Consider the following 27,031-nt stretch of genomic DNA (forward strand, 5'->3'; position numbering starts at 1 on the left):
CGCTTTAATTCCTTTTCCTTGTTTGGATATGGCCTTAGGGCATCGGCTATTTGTCCGAAGGTCGTCTAAATATTAGTTATATATTATGTATACATATATAGACATAAAATTTCTATCAGTCAGCTCAGTACCTTTGGGTAGCAAAAGTATACTTCCATTATTCATATACATATATTACTAGTAACTATTATGGGTATAGTTAGGAGATACTATTTACTATTTCTAGTACAAGGAATCGCACCAGAGTCAGTTCATTCATGAGTCTATACAATTATTTTAAATACTTTAAATAGAATGTGACATACTACTTCTCGATACGACACTTCTTAGTGGTATCACCTTGTAACCAGAGTCTCCTGGAGGGAGAGCGGGCATTATGTGTATAGATCTATACGGGACAGACACTCCCACATCCCGACTTCTAGCTACAGTCCGAGCCGACTAAGCCCAGGGGTGACAAAATGTCACCATACTACGTGTGACCTGGAGGGTCATCCGTTATTCGATCGTCAATCAGCATGGTTACCTACGAGTTCACATTCAACCCTTTATTTATCCAATTAAGAATTAAAGGTCAAAATAGACTTTTCGAGGCGTATTGTTCAATCGATACCACCTGGAGTCTACCCTACTTTCATTCAGACTTTTCGAGGCGTATTGTCCATTCAATACCACCTGGAGTCTATGTTTATTATTCACTTTATAGCCAGCAGTGTCACTGCTGAGGCAAAATAGTTCCCTATTTACAGCTACTTTGTGATTTTATTCACATACATGTTTTAATATAGCTACTTTTGGATAGTAATAGTTATATTAGGGGAAAAAACCTACTTTTTATAGAAGTGCAAATATTCAAAACAGTCGGGTCTTGGTAGAAGACTGCTTTTTATACTAGTAGGAAATATGGGATTTTCTAGGGTTTATCATACTTATACCAAGTTTTCATAAACAATTATAAATCTTCTCTTTATAGTTTTACAAAGCAATGACACTAAAATACTTATGTTCTCACCAGCTTTAAAGCTGATACTCGCTTTCAAAAGAACTTGTATTCTCAGGTCACCAGTAGACAGGTACGATGATCAGGTTTTGAGAAGACGGAGTGGTCAAGACTTGTCTTTTATTTTAATTTCTTATTATCATGCCATAGATTATGAAAGAACACACATGTATTAAAATTCTAATATTAATGCAATGGATGATGTTGTTGCTTGTTTACTACTTTGCATTGTTGTGATACTTTACATGACGTCCTCCGCCCCAGAACGTTTCCGCCGTTCTTGGTTTTGGGGTGTGACAGATTGGTATCAGAGCATTGTTTATAGTGAATTGAGTATATCAACCCGTAAAAGATATACAGACTGTAAATACAATAGGTATTAAAATACTCTGATAAAGAGTTTATACTTTTAAATTACAAAATATTTAATTAAGTATACATGCCTGCATTCATACTAAAATCCATGTCACTAGGACAGAACAAAAGTATTACGATTGTTGGGCAACACAAGTAGACTTAGAGACACATAGTCAAAACTGGGAAGATATAGCCTGATCAACTATATTATCTGAGGGTTGACTAGCATGTGCCTAAGTATGGTTGTGAGGTTGCAACAAGTCTAAAAACTTACCCACAATACCACAATGAGAACAATAAAACATAAACCTAAAATACTATAGGAGTATTTTGTGTTACTATAAATTACTTATGTTCTTATTTCTTATATCCCGTTTCTCGCATAGATAATATGGCTGGATTCCATCCCCACGAAAATTTGTACTTCCCTAACCAAGGTAATGAAGGAGGGTTTGAAGCAGAGCCAGAAAATGATCACCCAATCCCTGTGGGTGACCACCAGGCTGAAGGCTTTGCAGATGGTTCTGACTCCGAGCCTGAAGTTGAGAACCTACCCCCGGTGGCTCCCAATCCAAATCCTAACCCTCGTCCGACTTTTCAAGGCCCGACACCTCCGTGGGTGGAAAGTTTGGAAACATGGAGCCAAGGGCAAGATCAGCCCATGCCATTCATCGGAGACCGAAGTTTTTATGACCTGAGCGAAGGGGGCTCAGCAGACAGAGTCTTGCCAATCCTGGTCCGCAGAGTGGCCCGAAATGAGATTCAAGGCAGGACAGCTCTCCATCAAATCACAGAAGTTGTCACCAATGCGAGAATGCATACCCTCCGCACCATTCGTCTGGAAGATGCTCGTGACAGATCCAGAGTAGACCATGAGACCCTACTTCAAGAGCTAGCTGAAACTCGAGTTGAAGTCATAGAGCTCCTAGTACGCCAAAGGGTGTACGAAAGGTACCTGCTGGATATGGAGCGTCAGCTGGCTGAACTAAGGGTCCACCCAAGGGATAACCATCCCCAGTAGGAGATATTCTACCTTTCTTTCGTTACTTGAAAGAATAGTCTTCCTACGTATGCTACGAGTAGCACTTTTCTATGTAACTACCCCAGTACCGTGAGTACTTTTAGTTAGGCTTTTATGATGTCGAAGCTTTTATACTTCGGATATGATGTAAGACCTACTCCAAGGTCATTTTTCCCAAATGTATTACATCTTAAATGTCAATGATATTGACAGTCGGCTAAATTCTGTGCCGATCCTTGTTCAAATACTTTCGTTTTGCTATCATTAGAATCCTATCTAAACCCTCACTTCGTCGGATTAATGAGCTACGGTGAATTAGCTCAAGGATTTCTTCCAATCCTTGTCAAAGGCTTGGATAGCAACTGTCTTATAACCATTCTAAGAACTTACTTCTACTCTTTACTAGGATTGCATCATAGGGATGTAGGTCAAAGCCTCGAGAACTTACTCCTATTCTTTCATGAATAGTCGAAATACATCTAGGTTCAAACATCATCACTCACGAACTCATTTTCTTTTGTAATAACAGAATCATGTCGTCACCCAGAGATAACCAGCCGAGCAACGAAACCCCTATCCTTCATATCGACGCCGCTACATTCCAAGCCGCGGTAACAGCTGCAGTGACAGCTGTCCTTGCAAACCTCAACGCTAACAACGCAAGTAAGGCTAGCAAGGGGGTTGACCATTCCGATCGTTGTATCAACTCGGGAAACCAACAAATGATAACAGTCAGGGACTTGCAAAGTCGTAAAACCGAGAAGAAGAAACGAAGGCGCCAAGCCCAAAAGGAGCGCAAGCGATCCCAAAGACTTGCCATCCCACAGCAACAAGTGGCAACCCCTGCCATTTCAGCGTCGATCAGACCGTACGAGGGAAAACTCCCGAAGTGTGACAAGTGTAGCTTTCATCATAATGGGGCTTGCCATGCAATGCAATGCTACAATTGCCACAAAATAGGGCACCATGCTCGTAGCTGTGGAGCACCGACACGACCCATCACTCAAGCCCCTGACATCGGAGACAACCAGGCTTACTATGGTGGTGGTGAAACCGGACGTTATAAAAGGAAATGTTCAAAGTGGATGAACAAAGAACACACCCGTGTCCACATAAATCTGACTCGACATATCACTTCCACCACCGATGTTAGTACTAGCCAGATATGCCACCAATGCGGTGAGATAGGGCACCTCAAGAAGGATTGTCCAATAACAAAGAACTCCGGCGCAAACGGGAAGATACTAAGGATCACCGCCGCGGGAGAGGCTACTCCGGACCCACGTTAAAGTAGTTAAGGCGTTTCGTTGTAATAGACTCTTAAACTGTTTAAAACTAGTGCAACTCGAGTCTTATCTTTTGCGAGATCCCGTCAGTCAAAGGGACCCACGTGCTGCGTATACTTGTCTTTTGTAGTATACCTTGTTCGCAGCAGTAGTCTTGTAGTTAATCTGAAGTACTGTAACTCTGTTAAAAGTTGCACTGTTGTCTTTTGTCTGTAACACCTTTATGATTTAATCTAATGCCTTTATTTACCAAGTGAGTCCGATACTATCAGATCACTTGAGTCAATTCGACCCTCACAATACCAGTTCGTGCGTGCATCTCTTTCTCCGTAATCGCCTTTCTAGCAAGGCCGTCATTCCGGAACTCCGAGGTACTCATGCATAGGGTACCTTATGCTCCGTATCCTTCCCGAAGAAACCTCAGCAAACCTCCCCGGAATACCACTCGTACAGTACGTCAAGTTCAATCCAAAGACCCTTACGGTTGATTTATCGCTGAAGAATGTATACACATGGGTGGTATATAATCAAGGTTCTAAAGGTTTAGAATTGATGATTCCGCTTTAACTTCTTTTCCTTGTTTGGATGTGAGCTTAAGGAAGAATCATTTATTCGACTGCCTTTTCTATCTTAATTATATATGACTCGTATACACGAAGAAGTGATTGATGAACCAAATATGACTTCCGATAGGAACTTTAGGACGGAGACTGCCCAAGCTTACGAGTGACCGTACTGCCAAGCGGATAAACTTAGAATCCAATTAAATGCCTCCTCGCCGATCGAGACAATAGATTCAGATAGAATAGAAAACTCCCAGGATTTACCTTCGCAACGTCAAATCAAACTTAGGATCAACTTAGTTCCAGGGACTACCCCAGTAGCCAAACCTCCCTATCGCCTAGCACCTGCATCGAGGCAAGAACTGTCTGATCAACTTAACGAACCGCTCAGCAAGGGCTTTATAAGACCAAGCTTCTCACCCTGGGGAAACTCCGGTCTGGTTCGTCAAAAAGGAAAGACTGATCACTTCGTTTATGCATCAATAACAGGAAGCTCAACAAGCTAACCATCAAGAATCATTACCCTTTTGCCTATCATAAACGAATTATTTGATCGACAGAAAAGCTACGCAGACAAACGGAGGAAACCCTTGGAACTCCAGGTAGGAGACCGAGTCCCCTTGAAAGTCTCACCCTGGAAGGACTTGATATGCTTTGGAAAGCGTGGAAAGTTAAATCCAAGATACATAGGGCCTTTCAAGATTCTCGCTAAAATCGGCCCCGTAGTTGACAAACTCAACTTACCCGCGAACTCAGTAACGTACATCCAACCTTCCACGTCTCTAACTTGAAAAAGTGCCTATCCGACGATACTCTTGTAATCCCACTCGACGAGATCGAGATCAACGAGAGCCCCAACTTCGTGGAAGAACCTGTAGAGATCATGGACCGAGAGGTTAAACGAACGAAACAAAACCGCATCCTAATCGTGAAGGTTCACTGGGACGCCAAGCGAGGACCGGAATTCACTTGGGAGCGACAGGATCAGTTTAAGTTGGAATATCCCCATCTTCTTACTTAGTTATTTTGTAATAACTTAGCCGCTTGAACTCTAATTTCGGGACGAAATTCCCTCTAACGGGGGGATGATGTGACAACCCGAAATTTTCATTCGCGTAAACTCTACAGTCAAACACTTCAAATAAAAGTCAAATACGTTTCTGCTAAATTTTAGCCGGTATAAAGTCCGTTTGGGTGTTTTATTTTATTTTCGTCAAACGAATAAATAAAAGGAAGTATTGTTATAAGTGAAGTGTAGCAATTTAACATTTTAACACCTTAGCTAGGTGTTACGACCAAACTTGGGGAGTTTGGGCCGTAAACTCCCTCTTGACCATGAACTCATGCTTAAGGCATAAGTTTACCCTTATTCCCTCACTTCCTCACTTTACACCTTCAAGTTCAAGAACACCCACCACTTTTCTCTCAAGTATCATCACACACTTCTTCAAATCCGCCAAAATGTAAGTGTTTTCCTTCCTAGATTCGTTCATACAACACTTAATCTAGTGTTTATACATCATTTCATCCATGGATTCTTGATTTTTACTTAGATCTTCAAGTGTTCTTCAAAACACCAAGAACACACACTAGTGTTCTTAGGTCCTAAACACTCTTACAAGCCTCCTATAAGTAAGTACACTCTTCCTAACTAGTTACTTGCTTAGTGTGCTTGCTAATCCATGGAAAGAACATCAAAATCCCCAAGAACATATGTGTTTACGGTTCAAGGAGATCTCCTAGAACCGTAAACACCTTCAAATGGTGTTTTGGTGCCCCTAACACTTTCTATAGCATGGATACTGGACTAGAACCTCGCATGCATGAGCTAGAAAAAGCAAAACACGAAATGTTGAGGAATACATGAGTTTACGGCCGTAAACTCATGGGTTTACGACCGTAAACCCTAGTGTTTACGACCGTAAACTCCCAAGAGTGGTCCAAGGACCGTAAACTCTATTGGTGAACCATTTCGAGCCCTAGCCACTTCCTAAGCCTTTGATTCAAGTCTAACTTACTTCCTTGTGTGGTATAAGACCTTAAAACACCCCATGGTACCATTACCATGAGTTTACGGCCATAAACTCATGGGGGGAATGGTCCCAGAACCGTAAACCCATATGGTGCTACCATATGGGGAGTAAACTCCAATGGGAGGTCATACTCTCTTTAGATGCAACCCTTAGTACTCCTAGCACTTGTAGCAAAGTGTTTTCACGTATTAGGATGTCTTTACTTGCATAATTAGTTATTAAATGACTAATTAGATACTTAAATGTATCATTACATGTTAAATAGGATCCGCGTGTGTGTTCAAGTCCTCACTTGACACTTAGCATCCTATACCATCCGTTCATCCGAATCACCCACTTCAGGTGAGTTCATACCCCTTAATTAACCTTTTAAATGCTTTTATGGGGGGGATACAAGTTAAATCATGATAGTTATCATATCAATCGCATGTGATTAATAACTATCAAACTATGAATTTACTACACTTTTAGCAGTTTTATCAAGTAAACTACTTCAAAATGAATTCCTCGAATGTATTTACACGTTAAACTCTTTATCAAACTTGTTTTCTAAACTACACTTTTCCTTTCAAATCCTGTTATATCGATGTTTCAAACAAAGGTTTTCATGAACTTCAAACTATGTTCCCAATAAGGGATTTCTTATACTTTAAACTATTTATATCAAACAACTGCTTTTAAATCGTTTTATAAATTGACATCAAGTCATAAATTCTTGTTATTAAACTTTTCTAATGTTATACAAAACTTCTTTTAAACTTTTATATTATCAAATGCATGCCTCTATATGTATAGTTATATAAGTAATGTTTAAAGGACTTAGGACTACTAGCTCGCTTTAATTCCTTTTCCTTGTTTGGATGTGGCCTTAGGGCATCGGCTATTTGTCCGAAGGTCGTCTAAATATTAGTTATATATTATGTATACATATATAGACATAAAAGTTCTATCGGTCAGTTCAGTACCTTTGGGTAGCAAAAGTATACTTCCATTATTCATATACATATATTACTAGTAACTATTATGGGTATAGTTAGGAGACACTATTTACTATTTCTAGTACAAGGAATCACACCAGAGTCAGTTCATTCATGAGTCTATACAATTATTTTAAATACTTTAAATAGAATGTGACATACTACTTCTCGATACGACACTTCTTAGTGGTATCACCTTGTAACCAGAGTCTCCTGGAGGGAGAGCGGGCATTATGTGTATAGATCTATACGGGACAGACACTCCCACATCCCGACTGCTAGCTACAGTCCGAGACGACTAGGCCCAGGGGTGACAAAATGTCACCATACTACGTGTGAGCTGGAGGGTCATCAGTTATTCGATCGTCAATCAGCATGGTTACCTACGAGTTCACATTCAACCCTTTATTTATCCAATTAAGAATTAAAGGTCAAAATAGACTTTTCGAGGCGTATTGTTCAATCGATGCCACCTGGAGTCTACCCTACTTTCATTCAGACTTTTCGAGGCGTATTGTCCATTCGATACCACCTGGAGTCTATGTTTATTATTCACTTTATAGCCAACAGTGTCACTGTTGAGGCAAAATAGTATTTTCCCTATTTACAGCTACTTTGTGATTTTATTCACATACATGTTTTAATATAGCTACTTTTGGATAGTAATAGTTATATTAGGGGGAAAAACCTACTTTTTATAGAAGTGCAAATATTCAAAACAGTCGGGTCTTGGTAGAAGACTGCTTTTTATACTAGTAGGAAATATGGGATTTTCTAGGGTTTATCATACTTATACCAAGTTTTCATAAACAATTATAAATCTTCTCTTTACAGTTTTACAAAGCAATGACACTAAAATACTTATGTTCTCACCAGCTTTAAAGTTGATACTCGCTTTCAAAATAACTTGTATTCTCAGGTCACCAGTAGACAGGTACGATGATCAGGTTTTGAGAAGTCAGAGCGGTCAAGACTTGTCTTTTATTTCAATTTCTTATTATCATGCCATAGATTATGAAAGAACACACATGTATTAAAATTCTAATATTAATGCAATGGATGATGTTGTTGCTTGTTTACTACTTTGCATTGTTGTGATACTTTACATGACGTCCTCCGCCCGAGAACGTTTCCGCCGTTCTTGGTTTTGGGGTGTGACAAGAGAGAATTCATACACACCAAAACCGTCCATATCCTCCAAGAATACATTAGTGGTGATTTTGGCTATGAAATAACATATTTATATGTAGGATTCCAAGGGTCATGGGTATAACCCAAATCCATACCCATGGGTGTTATGATCCATGGTTCATGTGGCCCAACTCTTTATGTATCCATACATAAACTTGGTCCAACATGGATCATAAGACCAACTCATATAAATATAACTAATTACCATAATTAGTCCCTATAGATTTATTAGTCTCTTTTGATCACTAAATTAATTCCAAATTAATTCTTGATCAATACTAATTAAAACATATGATTTCATATTAATATATTAGAACTTATAATATATTAATAAACCATATAACATTCTCTCAAGAGTCTATGCTAACAAATTGTCCTAATGATATGCAACCCAAATGGACCATGCTACTTTCGGGTCGAGTACATACCAATAATAGTTATGGGTTTAGACATCTAATCCAAGATTTATCTCGTTATCTATTGACTCTTTCCATTTGGCAGCCTTAGTCCCTTCCATCGCTTCCTTGTAGTTAGCTGGCTCCTCCAAATTTACCATTGTTTGATCACTGATAAACGTATCACCATCTAACGTTATATGGAAACCATATAACGTTGGATGCATGCTAACTCTACTGGAACGACGAAGAGGTAATGAATTGTCAACCAGTATAACTGGAATTTCTTCCTCTGGTTGAATGCTAGTATCATGCAAGGTTCAATCATTGGTTAACTCTTGAATTTCTTCAAGGTCAATTGTGCTCCTACTGTACTCTTTGAATATCAGCTCTCTCTCACGAAAGACTCCTCTTCGGGCTACAAAGACCTCATTTTCACTAGGTCTCTAGAAAAAGTATCCAAAAGACTTTTGTGAGTAACCAATGAAAATACATCTCTCACTTCTAGGTTCTAGCTTGTCGTGAGTCTCTCGTCTAACGAAAGCTTCACAACCCCAAACTTTGATATGTGCTAACGAGGGAACTTCCCCTGTCCACATCACGTAAGGTGTTTTCACAACCTTCTTAGTAGGGACAAGATTGAGGATGTGAGAGACTGTCTCTAAGGCATACCCCCAGAAAGAGATAGGAAGAGTAGCTCGACTCATCATGCAACGACCCATGTCTAAAATGGTTCGATTGCGCCTCTCAGCCACACCATTAAGTTGTGGTGTCCTAGAAGGATTCAATTGCAAAACTATTCCACATTCCTTGAGGTAGTCATGTAGCTCGATACTAAGATACTCTCCTCCTCTATCACATCATAGCATCTTTATCTTCATGCCTAATTGATTCCCGACTTCATGTTTAAACTTTTTGAACTTTTCAAAGGTTTCTGATTTATGTTTGATCAAGTAGATATAACCATACCCACTATAATCATCCGTAAATGTTACAAAAAACCAATTAGCATCTCTTGTGGTGGATCTGAAGTGTCCACACACATCCGTGTGTATGAGGTCCAACAAACCTTCACCTCTTTCACAAGATCCAGTGAAAGGTTATTCTGTCATCTGGCCCAAAAGACATCACATTCATCATCTGACCTTAAGTCAAATTATTCCAATACTTCATCCTTTTGGGGTTGGGTGATGCGCTTCTTGTTAATGTTCCTAAGACAACAATGCCACAAGCATGCCTTGTCTAAACCATTAGATGAATACATATGAAATACACTATTGTCTAAGCTATCAACACAAGTCACTGTTTCATACAAACCATTACAAGGTAAAGCATCAAATATAAAAATACCATTTTTATAAACTAAAATTTGAATCATTCAAATCATTAAAGGAGTAACGAAAACCTTGTCTGAACAATTCATGAAATGAAATAATGTTCCACGTCATTTCTGACGAATAGCAACAATCTATCAAATCTAAAATAACATCACTACTAAGCATAAGATTATAAGTCCCAATATTGGTAACAGAAGAAGATCATCTATTCCCCATGATCAGATTCATCCTCCCATGTTCCACCTCTTCGCTTTCTTTTAGTCCATGCAAATTAGAACAAATTTGAAAACCATTATCCTGTATCAAGGACCCAAGAACGATTAGATTGTGAGTTATTAGTTTGAGTAGTATATATAACTGTTAACGGTTGCTTCACCTTGCTATAATTGATGTCTTGCCACTACTTGGGGCAGCTCCTCTTCCAATGGACCTTGTCATTGAAATAGTAACAAGTGGCCTCTTTGGGGTCACTAACAACAGGAATGTCTGAGTTGGGCCTCACCTTTGGCCCATTTCTATAATACCCAACATGGGCCTTGTTCTTCTAGTTAGTTTTAGGAGCAACCTTCCTCTTCTTCCATTTGCTTTGCCCAATGGCGAGAAAGGGAGCATTAGTGGAAGGGGCTAGATTCTTTCCCTTCATTCCCGGCTCAACAGTCTGTAGCAAGTTATGGAGTTGGGCCAATGCGATTTCTGTGTTCAAATGACAGGCCAATATAAATTGATAATAACAACTTGGCAAGTAGTTCGAGACCATGTCAATGGCCAACTCCTCCTCGAACTGCACTTTGAGCCTACCAAGGCATTCCACATACCTTTGCATTCTCTGCACGAGGTTGCATACAGACTCTCCATCTTTCATCGTGCAAGCCATGAGAGCTTTGACCACTTCATATTTCTCTTGACGATCTCTCTTGTGGTACTTTTCCACAAGGTCATTGTTCATCTCATATGGCCAATAGTCCTCATAGAACCTTTGCAATTCGGAAGCCATGATAGCGACCATGATGCAATAAACTTTTGTTACATCATCATAGTGTTTCTTGTAGGAGGCTAGTTGTTATGGAGTAGCAATGACTTTGTTGATTTCAACAAGTTACTTTCAAGGATATACTCTTTTCCCTAGAATCAAAGAGCCATCTTTATGTTTCACATCCAATCGTTGTAGTTGGTGCCATCAAATGTCACATTGGACACGATCGAGAGTAGGGAGAAACCCGAGTTGTGGGTAGACGATGAAGAGGCAAAAGCATCACCAAGAGTAGACATCTATAGAGAAAAAGAATAATTTTAGTTAGACGACAATAATCCTTAATATTTTAACCCATAATTATTACTAAGAAGAGGGATGTCGTAATCTTATTGCGAATTTATAAAGGTAGGTAAGAGAAATTTACGAATTTCGATCAAAATGAAATTCCTAGATCTTTTGAGATTCCTTGAATCTATCATGGCATGTTTAATCTCAAATCATGATCTTCTATTTGAGACTGGGATACCGAGGATCACAAACAAGATGTGAATAACCATACAAATATGCTTGGCACTCTCGATGTCATTTATCATATCCAATTAATGCGTCGGTTAACCAAACGCGCTCCATTAACAATGTTAACTTTCAAGATGCTCATTATTATTCTTTATAGTCACTATTAGTGTGTCGGTTAACCACACACACTCCACAAACTACTATTAAAGTATAATATACAATTTTATGGATTAGCATACTTTTCACATTTTTCCTAAAGGAACTAAGAGTGAGATTTTATAAAAATGGTTTAGTTACTTTATATCATTATACTTATTAGTGAGATTACGTCCTATCAAACTCGTTCGGCTAACGACCCTCCACCATACAACATAGTGGTGGGTAATAATGGATAACCAGTGACAGTCATTTTATAGGTCGCTTCCTTAAACTCCCCTTATAATACGACCTCGTGAATGAGGCGTACTAGCGATTTGAATGACTTGGCATATACATATACTATATTTTAATCTTTATCTTTTAATTAATCAAATAATTAAATGTACATAAAACATCAGGATAATTCACAAATTCAAGATAAGGATATCTGATTACAAAGATAATTATTCAGCTTTACACAATTAAAAAACATTATCTAAAGTAATTACCCTAATCAAATTTTGAATTAAGCAAAACAATTTTCGCTGATCTGAAGGTTCACCACGTCGTGGCGGACAGAACGAAGAAAAAAGCGAATTCGAAGATCTCCACATCATGGCGGAAGAACACCACAAAGTGGTGCTGCAACAGAATGACGATTTTACTTTCCTCCAATTCGGGTTTTGTTCAAGTTCAAGCAATGTACATTCAATTGTTAGACAACCATACGCTCTTATACCACTGATGGATTTTACATGCAATAATACGGATAAATCCATATACACTTAAGGGTACATGCAACATATTAGATCTAGTCATCACTATATTGAACTAACATTTTATTGAACAACAAGAACCCTATACCATAGGTAATTTCGAAATTCATAGAAGAATACATACATTTTTAATTGTTTTATTAAACAATCCTTCTCAAAAAAAATCTTAGAAGCCAGCACCAGAAATCTCGTGCCTCTGATGGTTCACACCCAACCCTAGCAACTAGGATACTTCAAGAGAGGATAGGGGATTTTCGATTGGATCTTAACTAGGAATTAATGGTCGAAAATTGTAAGCTATGAGATCCTATATATAGTTGTTAGGAAAACCATATATAAGCCTTACTTGATTAACATAATAATATCTTAAATCCGGTAATTATCTGGTTTCCTAATTATCTTCAAGGAATATTCTAGAACCATCAGGAAGCCTCATATTTTAGGCCTACCTTGGATTATTCTAGAATCCCTCTCTTGTTCAACTATTGAACAGTTACAACTTAGGTCGTTGCACTTTTAATTAATCAAATTAATCCCAAAATTAATTCTTATTAAATTCTGACAAATTCTTAATTAAATAATAATATTTCTAATTAATATATTATTTTCATTATATATTCATAAATCCATTTATTGCTATTTATTAATCAAATAATAAATCAATAAATCAGTATCTCTCTCTAAAAGTTGTCATATTTAATTACTAGGTTTGAGGTCAACCCAAAAGAACTTTGCTAATAGTTCAATTATATATATATATATATATATATATATATATATATATATATACTAATTCAGTAATTGGCTTAGACACCTAATCCAATAGTAAGCGTAGAGAGTTTTAAAAATAACCTCACTATGAATAAAAAAACCTCCTTAAGCTTCTACATTAGAGTGGGTGAACCTAATCATAGTAAGACTGACAATATCAATATTAAACATGCGAGGATGCATGTTGTAAATCTCTTATACATATAATAGATACTTTTCTAACATACATATATGGGTAAATTTACAGCTCTTTAAATTTGGTTGTCTATTATTAATTCTAATTAAACTATGAGGACGGAATATTAACCATTATCATTTAATGAAGGTTTAATATTCAAGATCATAAATCTCAACTATAAACAATATTAAATTAATTTCAACTATTCTAATTTAAATCACTATTTAAATAATACTAAATTAATATAAGAATAAATATTAAAATTTAAAACTATTATTAAATAATATTTATCCCAATCCAAATTTAAAATAATTTAAACAAGGTAATTATTTATATTTGAAAACCTTCTAGTTTGAATTTTAAAAGGAAACCAAAAACCTTAATCTGGCGGGGGGCGCCATAGCCAGAAGGAGCTCCATCCTTCCTGCAATTAGCGGGTTTTCATAGTTTCAAATATCAGCTTCTAATTCCAATTGCAAACAAGTTTTATCAAATCAAACGGATTATAGAGTGCAAGTAATAATGAACTAAGACTTGGATACCACTATGAGGGTTTCCTTGTATCTAAACATATTTTCATGGAAACAGAAACATAATAGCATTCTATATGTCCATGCAACCTAAAGATCTATGTTTAATGCTATTACTGATATCCTATGAGAATATAAAACAAAGGAAGAACTACATACCTCTTTTGTAGCTAACAACCTTGAAGCTTGCTATCTTGTGCGTGCAACCTTGTTTGAATGAAAGGATCCAATCTAGAATCTCTCTCTTGGTTCACACCCTACGAAATCAAAAGAGCAGAATAAAACAAGTAGGAGGAGCACAAAATCACTATGAATTTGTCCACTATAAGGGAGGGAGAAGGATGGCGAAGAGTCAAGCCAATGAGAAAGGAAGAATGACATCCTTAAGGCCCTATTTATAGCCTTGTATTCCTTCCTAGGTTTTGTTCTCCATACCATAAGGGATTTTGTAAATTTTGAAATCTCTCCTTATCTAATAGGAGATTTTGTCCAACCCTAATCCATTAAGGGTTTCTAGAATATTCCTGATTAACCAACTATAGATTAATTAGCATTCAACCCTTTAAATAATTAAACTATTTAATTAATTCCCAAAACATTTTCAAATTAGTTTCTAATTAGTTATTAAAACATGCTAATTAATAAACTAATTTCTCCTTTATTTATTTTACTTAATTTGAGTCTTGAGTGCAACCCAAGAGGACCTTGCTATTATTATAAATATTACCAAGTGTTAATGACCTTGGATACTCCTTCCAACATATATATGGATCATCTACGTTTCTCAAAATTCAAACTCTTGAATTCTCTTATTGAAAGAAAGATTCTAATAGCTTCCACTAGCTTTGACATATATATACATATATATATATATATATGGGTCATCTTCATTTCTGGACATTCAAGTTCCTTGAAGTCTCTCATTGAAACAAAGATTTAAATTAAGAGATGCTCGTCGGTCCATAAGGAAATTCATAATCTTCCACATCCTTCAGAACCTATCTTGGTTTGATTATGTGTTTGTTCCTATCCGTTTATCATCTACTTGAATATCTACTCATAATTACGGTTTTAATGCCAAGTGTTTAATCAACCAAGTTTCAAACATACATGAAAAAAATCTCGGTCTCCTTGTCCTCTTTCCATCTTGTAGCGTTTAAGTCCTGTCATTGCTTCTGATAACTGGTATACTCTGATTGTTATATACCAGTAAATCATTTACCTCAATAATATAAACTCTATATAACTAGGTGTATGACGTCCACTATCAGATCTATAGGGAAGAGGTGGAGGTATGTCAGTTTCCCCAGTAGCTATTTAAACTTCGAATTAAATGATAGGGCCAACTTTAGGTTCTTTGTTGGTTGACTACTGAATTTTATTAAGATCAGTATGGCTCCCTCTAGACCTTTTTCTATACCAGCTCCCACTTTTGGAAGACTTCCTTCTCGAGAAACAAACACTTTTTTCTTAATGGTTTTCATAAACAACTAACCAAAAGGCTTGTTTGGTTGACCAACGAGATAACACATCTCTATTATATGTTCTATATTGTTGAGCGCTTCGTGATGTATGTAAGCCTTATAATCATAGATTTCTATATGTGATAGTGATGAGTGAATCCTACTTCATATATCATAGAGTGTTTCATTAACCTTCTTATTTGGTACAAGACCAAAGGACTTCTCGTAATACCATTCGTGGTACAGTCCATGATATGTTAGTAAGCATAGTATGAATCATCTAGTACAAAATCAATTAATGAATTGTTTTTGTATTGAACTAACACAGTTTGCAACAATGTTCTAGGTGGACACAGCTCGTGAAACTCTTTCACAATGTCATAGATGATGGATAAAGTTTGGATTGAGATGTTCACTGACCCTATTGGACCTGAGTATTTTATCATATTATCCGGTTGATTTTTAAGGTCTTACTATGTATTGTGTTTAATCTAAATGGTCTATTTGTGTGAACTAATTCTAACAGATATTTACATCACCTAGTGAAGTCTTCATCATATTTGCATCAATTATCAAGTAAACAAGCCTAGGCTCTGATACCACTGAAGGGTTTTGAGCATTCTAACACTCCTATGGTGTACATGCAACCCTAGAAACCTTAGATCTATGTTTGACTAAGATACAAGCAAATAATTATTTTTCCAAGGTTCTTATCCTAACTAGCATGGCATGGGGTACTTGAATCAAATAAAGCTAGTAGAATTACTTACCTTGTAGTAGTAGTTTATTGCTTGGAGTTTGAGAGCCTAGCACCAATAATGTGGATGCCTCAAATGGAAGTCACAAATCACCACAAACTTGGAAACTTGAGAGAATAGTCACAGCCTACTTGAAATCAGCCCTCTTAGTTTACACACATCAACTAGTGCAATTTCAAGAACCAAAGCCTCCTTTATATAGTGTGGTGGATTAGGGTTACATCCATGTAAACCCTAATACCCATGTCTTTTCATTTGCATGAGATCCATGGGTTAAAGCTCCATGGAGTATCCATGGACTTTCCATGCAAGCCTAGCCCATTCCAAATAAGCATAAGCCCACACTATATAAATACAAGAGCCCATATTTAATTAGTCATACTTTTGATCTCTAAATTAATTCTAAATTAATTACAGATCAACACTAATTAAATAATATGATTTTATATTAATATATTAGAACTTATAATATATTAATAAATCATAACTTATACTATTCTCAAAAGATTATCCGTAAATTGTTTGGGTGAAGTGCAACCCAAATGGACCATGCCGGGTCGGGTCAAGTACATACCAAATATAGTGATGGACTTAGACACTATCTCCAACAGTCTCCCACTTGGATAAGTCTAATAACTATAGTTGGAAGTATGACTTCAGGAACCGATCAACAATCGTAGCTCTTAAAACTCTGTTGAACTATGAAGCACCATTTTAGATAAGTGATCATATAATCATCTGCTCTAGATATCAGCCAGACAAATACATGGAACATGGTCTTGCTTATTGTCCAACATTTGTTTCCCGATTTCTGATTTGTTTGACATAGAACTTAACTGAACACATCAATTTAGTTCTGAACGGGCGCGGTACATAGGTCAAAACAAAATCATCGAGGGGCCCATATATCGCTTCTAATCCTAGAAGGAACAGATAAACTTTGACTCATATGTTTGCTCTACTACTTGTTGAATTACACACAAAGGCACGGTTTATAACATCGAGTTACCAATGTGTGACAGTTGTCAAAATTCGAGTCGGTTTTAGATTTGACTAAACTTAGTTGCACATATAGGCACTACACATACGACTTAGTAACTAGAAGCTAAGTTATAACCTACTAGAAACTTGGAAACAATTAGAATCAATGGATAGTGTGCATAGATTTCACATTGATATGTGAATTCTATAACTACTTAACTGTAGAGACTATCCATATTCGGGTCATTCTTTGACTCGAACACCTTTTCATGAATCATATACACACATCATGCACTTGACCTAGTGGTAGAAATGAGGTCCTAGTCTCGTTGGAACTTAAGTTAGAGTTGAAAACTAGGACTAGTATACTTGATTCCTCAGTTTCGCTTGAATCTCGAAACCACTACATAGAATGCCAATAAATCGATAAAAATAAATTACAAACATTATTTTTAACTAGAAAAGAGTTATGAAACTCTAACATAAATTGAAATCTCAAATAATTCAATTTATCTTGATATCCAAATATTTATTAAATCTCAAGACCCTAAAAACCCTAAATGCCCTAAAAACTCACATTTATAAACTTTAACCTTAAAAATTCTATAAAATAATTATGAAGCTTCTAATATTATCTTAAATAATCAAAATTATGAAAATGAATTCAAGGAAAATAAATTTTAAACTATCAACATTTATTCCTAATTAACAAGTTAAATCAATAATTTAATAAAACAAATCATGGCTTAATTCACACTTTATAAAAAAATGGGAAAATTTATAAAAATTGAGGCAAATTTATATAAAGTAAATGGAAGAGGTGGGGAGTCTCTCTCCTCATTGAAAATTCGGATCTCCCTCCCCATATCTCTCCTCTTCCCAACACAAAATCAATCTTCTTCTCTCTCACACTCCATCTTCCCTCATTCTCTCTCACACTCTCACACACATTTTCTCTCTTCCTCCCTCTATGAACCATAAAATTTTATAGCAAACAAGTCCAAGAACACTCATGATGCTCAAAATCTTCATCATCTAGTGGTGTTCATTAAGGTAAAACACGATTTCCTTTCATTTTCCTCCATGTTTTCAAGGTTTTTCTTGCATTTCCTTCTTCTTCTACACCTTTCTCTTAGAAAATATGTGTGCATGTTCATTCACTTCAGTTTTGATGATGATGGTGGTAGGATTTCACCCAAAAAAAACATGCATGTTGTAAATGATGAAATCCAAGGACCTAAACCTAAGTCAAGATCATGAAAATGCACTTTTCTACAAGTTTTGGTGGAAAATCACCACATGCACTCTAAGTTTTCTTTCAAAAACGATTTTTGAACATTTCAAACTCATGAATGGTCTTCAAACAAACATGCATGTGATGATCTTCAAGCTTAGATGCTAGATCATCAAAGTATGTTGTTAAAAGCTTTCAAATATGTTCATGAAGGATTTATTTCCAAATAAATATCTAAAACTCCTTTTCTGACCAAATCCGATTTTTCCCAGATTCCCATCAACAAAATGAGATGTTCAACAAATTTTCAGAAAATAATTCATTTGTCTCGAATTATTATAATTGTTGAAATAAAATAGGGCAATAAATCATATATAATACTTTCTGATGTCTATAAATCCTAGGTAAATTCGTGGATGGCCCCTATGCTAAGAAATGACCCCAAATTAAATTTCATCGGTTTTTGTTACTGTTTAATATGGTTTTGAATTTTCTTTTTGTTTGGCTCCAATAAATCATAAAAGCACTTTAGAGAATCTTAAAATGATATATAACAATTTTCGCAGTTGCTACCAGAGGTATAAGACTCAGAAAAATATTTTCAGAATTTTTCATAATGCATTCCTATTTTTCCCCGATTTTTGTATTTATAATGGCCTAAACATAGAACAAATAGTTCTGCTCATCCAAAATTCATGAAAATTTACCTGAACACCTTGTAGTACATTAGGAGGCTAAATAAAAATTTTGATGATTTTTCTCTTCTGTATACTATTTTTCTCCTATTTTCTAAGATTAAATACACTTGAATACACAAAATCAGATTTCAGTATATAAAAACCACATTTGGTATTTTTCCCAGATTATTTACTCTGTAAATGAAGTGTACAAAATTTTTGGTAATTTACTTTAACTGTTTAATAATTATTATTCAATTAATGATTATTTAAGAGGATTAAAGAAGGAAAAATAGCAACACTAATTGAAAAATATCTTTTATATTTTTCACAGCTTCTATATATGTAAAACAGTGTTACAAAATTTTTGGACAATTTTGGAAACTGTTTTCTATTTATCTCCATTTTATTAGAATAAATGCACAAAAATCATAAAAATTGGATTAAACAGTTTATAAATCCATTTTTATATTTTTCTCAGCTTAAGTATGTGTAATGGCAGTAATATAAGAAGTTTGGAGAATTTTCTTAACTGATTGCTATTTTTCATGAATTTTTATCTATTTAGAGAATTAATTATAAGAAAATTGATTATATATATCTATAAACCATGAAAATTTATCTGGAAGTCTTTTAATGTAGTTAGAACCAAAATCTGAAGTTTGGTAATTTTTATTAACATTTTACTATTTTTCCATGATTTTATGATTATTCAAGGAATTAAATGGTGAAAAATAATTAGACAAATCAAAAAGTCAAGAAAATTTATCTTAAGGTCTTTGACTTCAACTAAAACTGAAATGCAAAGTTTAGGAAAGTTTAGAACTAAATTGATTTAGTTTTTGAATATTTAATCATTGGAATACCTCTTAAAATGTTAAATATTAACATTTCAATAATGGGAATTTTCCACTTAAGTTGTTATATAACAATTGATTCTTTGAAATTTAATTTTCACAGAAAAATGTTTGTAACCTATCAATATTAAACCTTGACACATTATTGGCATAATTCTATTGTAGTAGTAAGTATACTAGTATTAGATTTCAATTTGGGACTCATTAGTGTGTAACGTCGTTGTAGGAAAAACGATAGTGGTACGAGTGGAGCGTAGATCAAGGCACCATTTGCATCATCTCAATGCATTGTGAGTATTCACGCACTCCCCTATTTTCAGTTTTTTTTATGTTTTGGGGTGGAAAAGCATGTCCCGAAAAATTATTTTTTGAATGTTGTATTTAAATTGATTTGTATCAAACATGATTGCTATTTTATTGCTATGTCTCTCTATGTATGTCTATGCAACACGGAACATGAGAACTTATCGTATTAAGGCCCTTCCCTTATCTCTAACCATTAACTCTTTGAGCCAATGGTCATTATGGATAGCGCTATTAGGAATTGACAACTCCTCACTCGCCCTATTGCTGGAGTGCATGATACCATATTCATCTATGGAACGATAAGCATAGATCTTGATAGGGCTTCAGTCATAGGTTTGGTTGAGACTCATTGTTTGCTCATACACATACAAACTCGTTACTTATTATAGCAATAAACTTGTTTATTAATTATAGCAATGAACTTTGTTTCTCATTACAACAACGAACTGTTATTACTGAAAACTTATATACATGTTTTAGCAATGAAATTGTTTGCTCCTTGTAGCAACGAAATTGATTGCTCATTTTAGCAATGAAACTTGTTTACTCGTTTGAGTAACGAACTTTATCTTCCATGAGAATATGAATATTGCATCTTATTTGGGCAACATACCTTATCTCTCATGATGACAAAGAACTTTGTTTTTACAAACTTATTTACTCATTTTAACAATATACTTTTATTATTGGAAACTTTTATCAAAACTTTGATTTCAATTCATGGAACCAGAATTATTTTGTTTATCTGTGAGTACTCACCAACTATTTTTATAGTTGATGCTCGTTTTACATGCTTTTTCAAGAATCATCGAGTAAGTGGCACTTAGGGACACTTCACTTTTAGGAGCATTCGCATGTGTTGTATTTCAATTTACATTGTAATTTCTTTTAAAAGTTGTTCAAACCCATTGTGAATTTGTAATGATTTTTAATACTATGGTTGGTGTTGTCTTTTAACTTTTGCGATGAAACCCTTTGTACTGCCACGCCCTGTGTTTCCGCTTTAGCGGGGTGTGACAGAAAATGGTATCAGAGCCGATGGTTATAGAGAATACCGGTTTTCCTTTGGAAAACCACAACTATAGCCAAAAAATTTCTAAACGTTTTTAAAATATAGAACATACTACTGGTATAACTAATTCGAGTACGCATTATTGGACTTTAATTAAGTATAGCATGGCCAACTATGCTTAATTAAGGAAACTTAATGTGAGGCTTGAAACGGTTATAGTAGAATTATGTTCAAAACGATTTTCAACTTAAACTTTTGAAAAACAAAATTTTTCGGTGTGCGTACGGGCATTGCATATTATAGGCATTCATCTAGATACACTTAGAAACTAAGTGCACTTTTATAACAATGCCTTTATTTAGAAATATTCTTGTCCCTTATCAAGTGCTAGGTTAACCACTTAGGTTATATCACTAGCCACTCTAGGAGCAATGCACTTAGTACTAAGAATGGGTATTCCTCGGTAGCTATTGAATTTAGATGTAAGATTAGTAGCTAGATATACACTAGTAATTATCTTAAGTCGAAACATATACCAATTATTCCTCAATACCTCTTCATCGTCTTCAAGAGTTACAACTAGGAAAAAGCGTTTCGATACCGACACGAATGATAATTGGAGCATCTCGTAAGGAGGTAGATGAGTCACCACTATGTAATCACTTGTATACCATTGGAGAGCATTCCCAATTCGACTCACGAGGAGACACGGAGGTTTAACGCATACGTGAGACCTTATTACTACGCTACGATTTAGATCTATGTTGTTTCCACCTTGAGCTTAAAACATAACATAGGATATCCCTTTGACCTCTATAAAAGGTCGGAAATTACATTGACACTTTAAAACGTCTTTCAAATTTTTTTTTTGTCCTTATCTTGGGGAAAAAGACGCCGGTACTCGCCTTAGACTCGCCTTGTATTCGCCTTAGTATTTAGGTACGATCAGATGCACTAACATACTTATTCCTTACTTCTTAATCTTCCATCGAAAAATTATTTCGCTTCATCGGTTTTATTTATCATCGATAAAATATTTTATAACCACCTCATTCAACTTAGTAGACATTTCCTAACAATTTAAGCCATATTCTCGCTAAAACTCTTTTGACAACTTGCTTTAACTTAATGCCTTTCTTCAAAACTCAATTTAACCAATATTGGTTTTTAACATTGCTATTTCAATTTTATTTCAAATCCATTTCAAATCCATTTCAATGGATAGATGTGTTTTTAAGGGCATATAAACCATTTTAAACCTTGCTTACCATTTTGACATGTTTTCGAAAACTTAGAAACATTTTCTTTTATAAAAGTGTTTAAATTCTATTCTATAAAACTTAGACATATGACATTGAAGTTCATATTACGTGTAAAAGCTTCATCGGATCTTTCGAACCACTTTTGTTTTGACTCTTTTGACCACTTTCTTATTTAGGCTTTGTACTTTACTTAAATGTGTTTTCTTGAAACCTAACATGATATTTTTTTTACAACTTTCTACTCCAAGCGTGATTACAAGGCATGACTAATGCGTACATTTCAAAACACACCTTATTTGTATATTTTATTACAAATTAGTTAAATAATCTGTAAAACTTCTAAAATATAAAGCATTGCAAAACTTATTGTTCACTTTTAAATTTCCAGTGACGCACCTTCAACAATGTATAATTACTCTTCTAAATCTATTGAGTCTTTACCTTATATGTTTTAACTATTATTGAACTCCATTCTAAAAAGTCAAATTGTCAGATTTTCAACTACCATTGTAGTGCTTCTTCTTTTTCACAAATGGAGTTTAACTTAATAGATCACTCATGATTTTTAGCAAACACTTTAAAAGTTCCACATGTCTATTTAATCATCAACATACATCAAATATTGAAGTTTGAAAAATATCTCGACTTGGCTTTAAATCTACCTATACATATTATTCTTAAAATTTTAACGATAGCAATCATTATCGCCGGTACCTTCCTTTTCTATCCCCCGCACTTGATTTCTTGCTCTCCTTCTAATTTTAGATATTGCACACCCACGATAATAACATAATACATTGACTAACTTTGTTTCTGTCTATTTTGCTTCTCATGGTATCATGTTCATACACATACATACTAGAAGTCTATCCTTTCGTTTTGAGCGATTAATACATGTATAGCCGTGAGGAATAATTTTTAGTTAGTCAACTTTGATATATTCAATTACGCCTTTTATCATATACATCTTGTTTTTATTTTGAAATCTCAATAAACTAATGATCCTTATTTACATTTGCCCTTTCGTTCTAAATTCAGAAACTTGATATAAAATGCAATTTTCATTGTATTTTTCCTTATAATTAATACACAAGATGAATACTCTTATGCTTATCATTTTTCTATATTCGAAAATTATATGTGAAGGATATGTTTCCTTATGTTCTTCTTTTCTTTAAATACATCAAAAGTTTTGTATTTTACGATTATCTATTCTCTAAATGATTGTTTTTATAGAAACACTAGACTATGAATGCACTATTTTCAATGATCGATATTTTTACACCTTTCTTAAAATAGTATTTTACTTTGCAATTTTCAGTGAGTTCCTAAACTCTCAAACTTGTTTTCATAAGTATTCTGACTCCTCGTAAACTTGAAATTGTCCTGACTTTGACAATTGGACAATTTCTCAAAAGTTTAATACAAATATTTCTACACAAATTCCTTTAATGACGTCTTAAACCTTTAACCTTAATTAATCTTTATATTATTTCACTACTTTGTTGGATCGCCACACATGTATCTTCATTATCTTGGAATTATTACACATTTTCATAATAGTGAGATTAATTATCATTTATAAACACACATTTTGATAACAATGAGATTTTTATCGCTTCTTAGCACTTAAAATGCTATCTACACAATGTGATTTAATTTATCATAAACTTTCACCGCCTTCATTAGAAACAATGACTCTCTAATTATATATACTCTTCGAATATAGTTCTATTATTGTAAGAGTAACCGTAGTAGTAATTATAGCCTCGGAGATCCTCAATCATTTCGTAATTTATTTTGTGGACGACACTTAAATAGCCTTTACATTTGAGATGTACCAAAACTTTGTTGCCTACCCTTAGTACGTATTTTTAGGAACTTACCCTCGATCGCTTCCCTTTCATTCGTGCTACCCCTTCTTATTTCGAAATATATCTTTTCCAGAGGTAATAGCTAACCCGGAAGTGAACAAATTGTTCCTAATCTCTTCTTTACTAGGCGGCGAATTTACACTTAGTGCTAATTTAGAATGCGACTTAAGCATCAATGCGGATTTAACGCTCAGTGCAGTTGGTGCTTCAGCAAAACTTCTACCGCTCTCTTAATTCAGATAATATCTAACTAGATGATCTTTTTCGAATAGGTCGCTATGGTTGGATCATGATTCCACGACCCAAATTTTTCATAATCTAGACGAAAGAACTCGAATTAAGGAAACACTAACTTGACTATAGCAAAAGAATTGGGCTCTTCCTTTGAGGAAATAAACCCAAAATAATCAAAGAACACTTCAAGTCACCACCTCCCGAACGATACAATTGTATTCGGCTGAGTTCTAATAGAATACGTCACGAATTTAATATCGGGACGAAATTCTTTCAACAGGGGGAGACTGTGACAGTCGTCAAAATTCGAGTCGATTTTAGATTTGACTAAACTTAGTTGCACATATAGGCACTACACATACTAGACTTAGTAACTAGAAGCTAAGTTATAACCTACTAGAAACTTGGAAACAATTAGAATCAATGGATAGTGTGCATAGATTTCACATTGATATGTGAATTCTATAACTACTTAACTGTAGAGACTATCCATATTCGGGTCATTCTTTGACTCGAACACCTTTTCATGAATCATATACACGCATCATGCACTTGACCTAGTGGTAGAAATGAGGTCCTAGTCTCGTTGGAACTTAAGTTAGAGTTGAAAACTAGGACTAGTATACTTGATTCCTCAATTTCGCTTGAATCTCGAAACCACTACATAAAATGCCAATAAATCGATAAAAATAAATTACAAACATTATTTTGAACTAGAAAAGAGTTATGAAACTCTAACATAAATTGAAATCTCAAATAATTCAATTTATCTTGATATCCAAATATTTATTAAATCTCACGACCCTAAAAACCCTAAATACCCTAAAAACTCACATTTATAAACTTTAACCTTAAAAATTCTATTAAATAATTATGAAGCTTCTAATATTATCTTATAATAATCAAAATTATGAAAATGAATTCAAGGAAAATAAATTTTAAACTATCAACATTTATTCCTAATTAACAAGTTAAATCAATAATTTAATAAAACAAATCATGGCTTAATTCACACTTTATAAAAAAATGGGAAAATTTATAAAAATTGAGGCAAATTTATATAAAGTAAATGGAAGAGGTGGGGAGTCTCTCTCCTCATTGAAAATTAGGATCTCCCTCCCCATATCTCTCCTCTTCCCAACACAAAATCATTATTCTTCTCTCTCACACTCCATCTTCCCTCATTCTCTCTCATTTCTCTCTCACACTCTCACACACATTTTCTCTCTTCCTCCCTCTATGAACCATAAAATTTTATAGCAAACAAGTCCAAGAACACTCATGATGCTCAAAATCTTCATCATCTAGTGGTGTTCATTAAGGTAAAACACGATTTCCTTTCATTTTCCTCCATGTTTTCAAGGTTTTTCTTGCATTTCCTTCTTCTTCTACACCTTTCTCTTAGAAAATATGTGTGCATGTTCATTCACTTCAGTTTTGATGATGATGGTGGTAGGATTTCACCCAAAAACAACATGCATGTTGTAAATGATGAAATCCAAGGACCTAAACCTAAGTCAAGATCATGAAAATGCACTTTTCTACAAGTTTTGGTGGAAAATCACCACATGCACTCTAAGTTTTCTTTCAAAAACGATTTTTGAACATTTCAAACTCATGAATGGTCTTCAAACAAACATGCATGTGATGATCTTCAAGCTTAGATGCTAGATCATCAAAGTATGTTGTTAAAAGTTGTCAAATATGTTCATGAAGGATTTATTTCCAAATAAATATCTAAAACTCCTTTTCTGACCAAATCCGATTTTTCCCAGATTCCTATCAACAAAATGAGATGTTCAACAAATTTTCAGAAAATAATTCATTTTTCTCGAATTATTATAATTGTTCAAATAAAATAGGGCAATAAATCATATAAAATACTTTCTGATGTCTATAAATCCTAGGTAAATTCGTGGATGGCCCCTATGCTAAGAAATGACCCCAAATTAAATTTCATCGGTTTTTGTTACTGTTTAATATGGTTTTGAATTTTCTTTTTGTTTGGCTCCAATAAATCATAAAAGCACTTTAGAGAATCTTAAAATGATATATAACAATTTTCGCAATTGCTACCAGAGGTATAAGACTCAGAAAAATATTTTCAGAATTTTTCATAATGCATTCCTATTTTTCCCCGATTTTTGTATTTATAATGGCCTAAACATAGAACAAATAGTTCTGCTCATCCAAAATTCATGAAAATTTACCAGAACACCTTGTAGTACATTAGGAGGCTACATAAAAATTTTGATGATTTTTCTCTTGTGTATACTATTTTTCTCCTATTTTCTAAGATTAAATACACTTGAATACACAAAATCGGAGTTC

Source organism: Lactuca virosa, chromosome 6, assembly GCF_052849685.1.
Source record: "Lactuca virosa cultivar CGN04683 chromosome 6, Lactuca_virosa_CGN04683_v6, whole genome shotgun sequence".
NCBI classification, from domain to species: domain Eukaryota; kingdom Viridiplantae; phylum Streptophyta; class Magnoliopsida; order Asterales; family Asteraceae; genus Lactuca; species Lactuca virosa.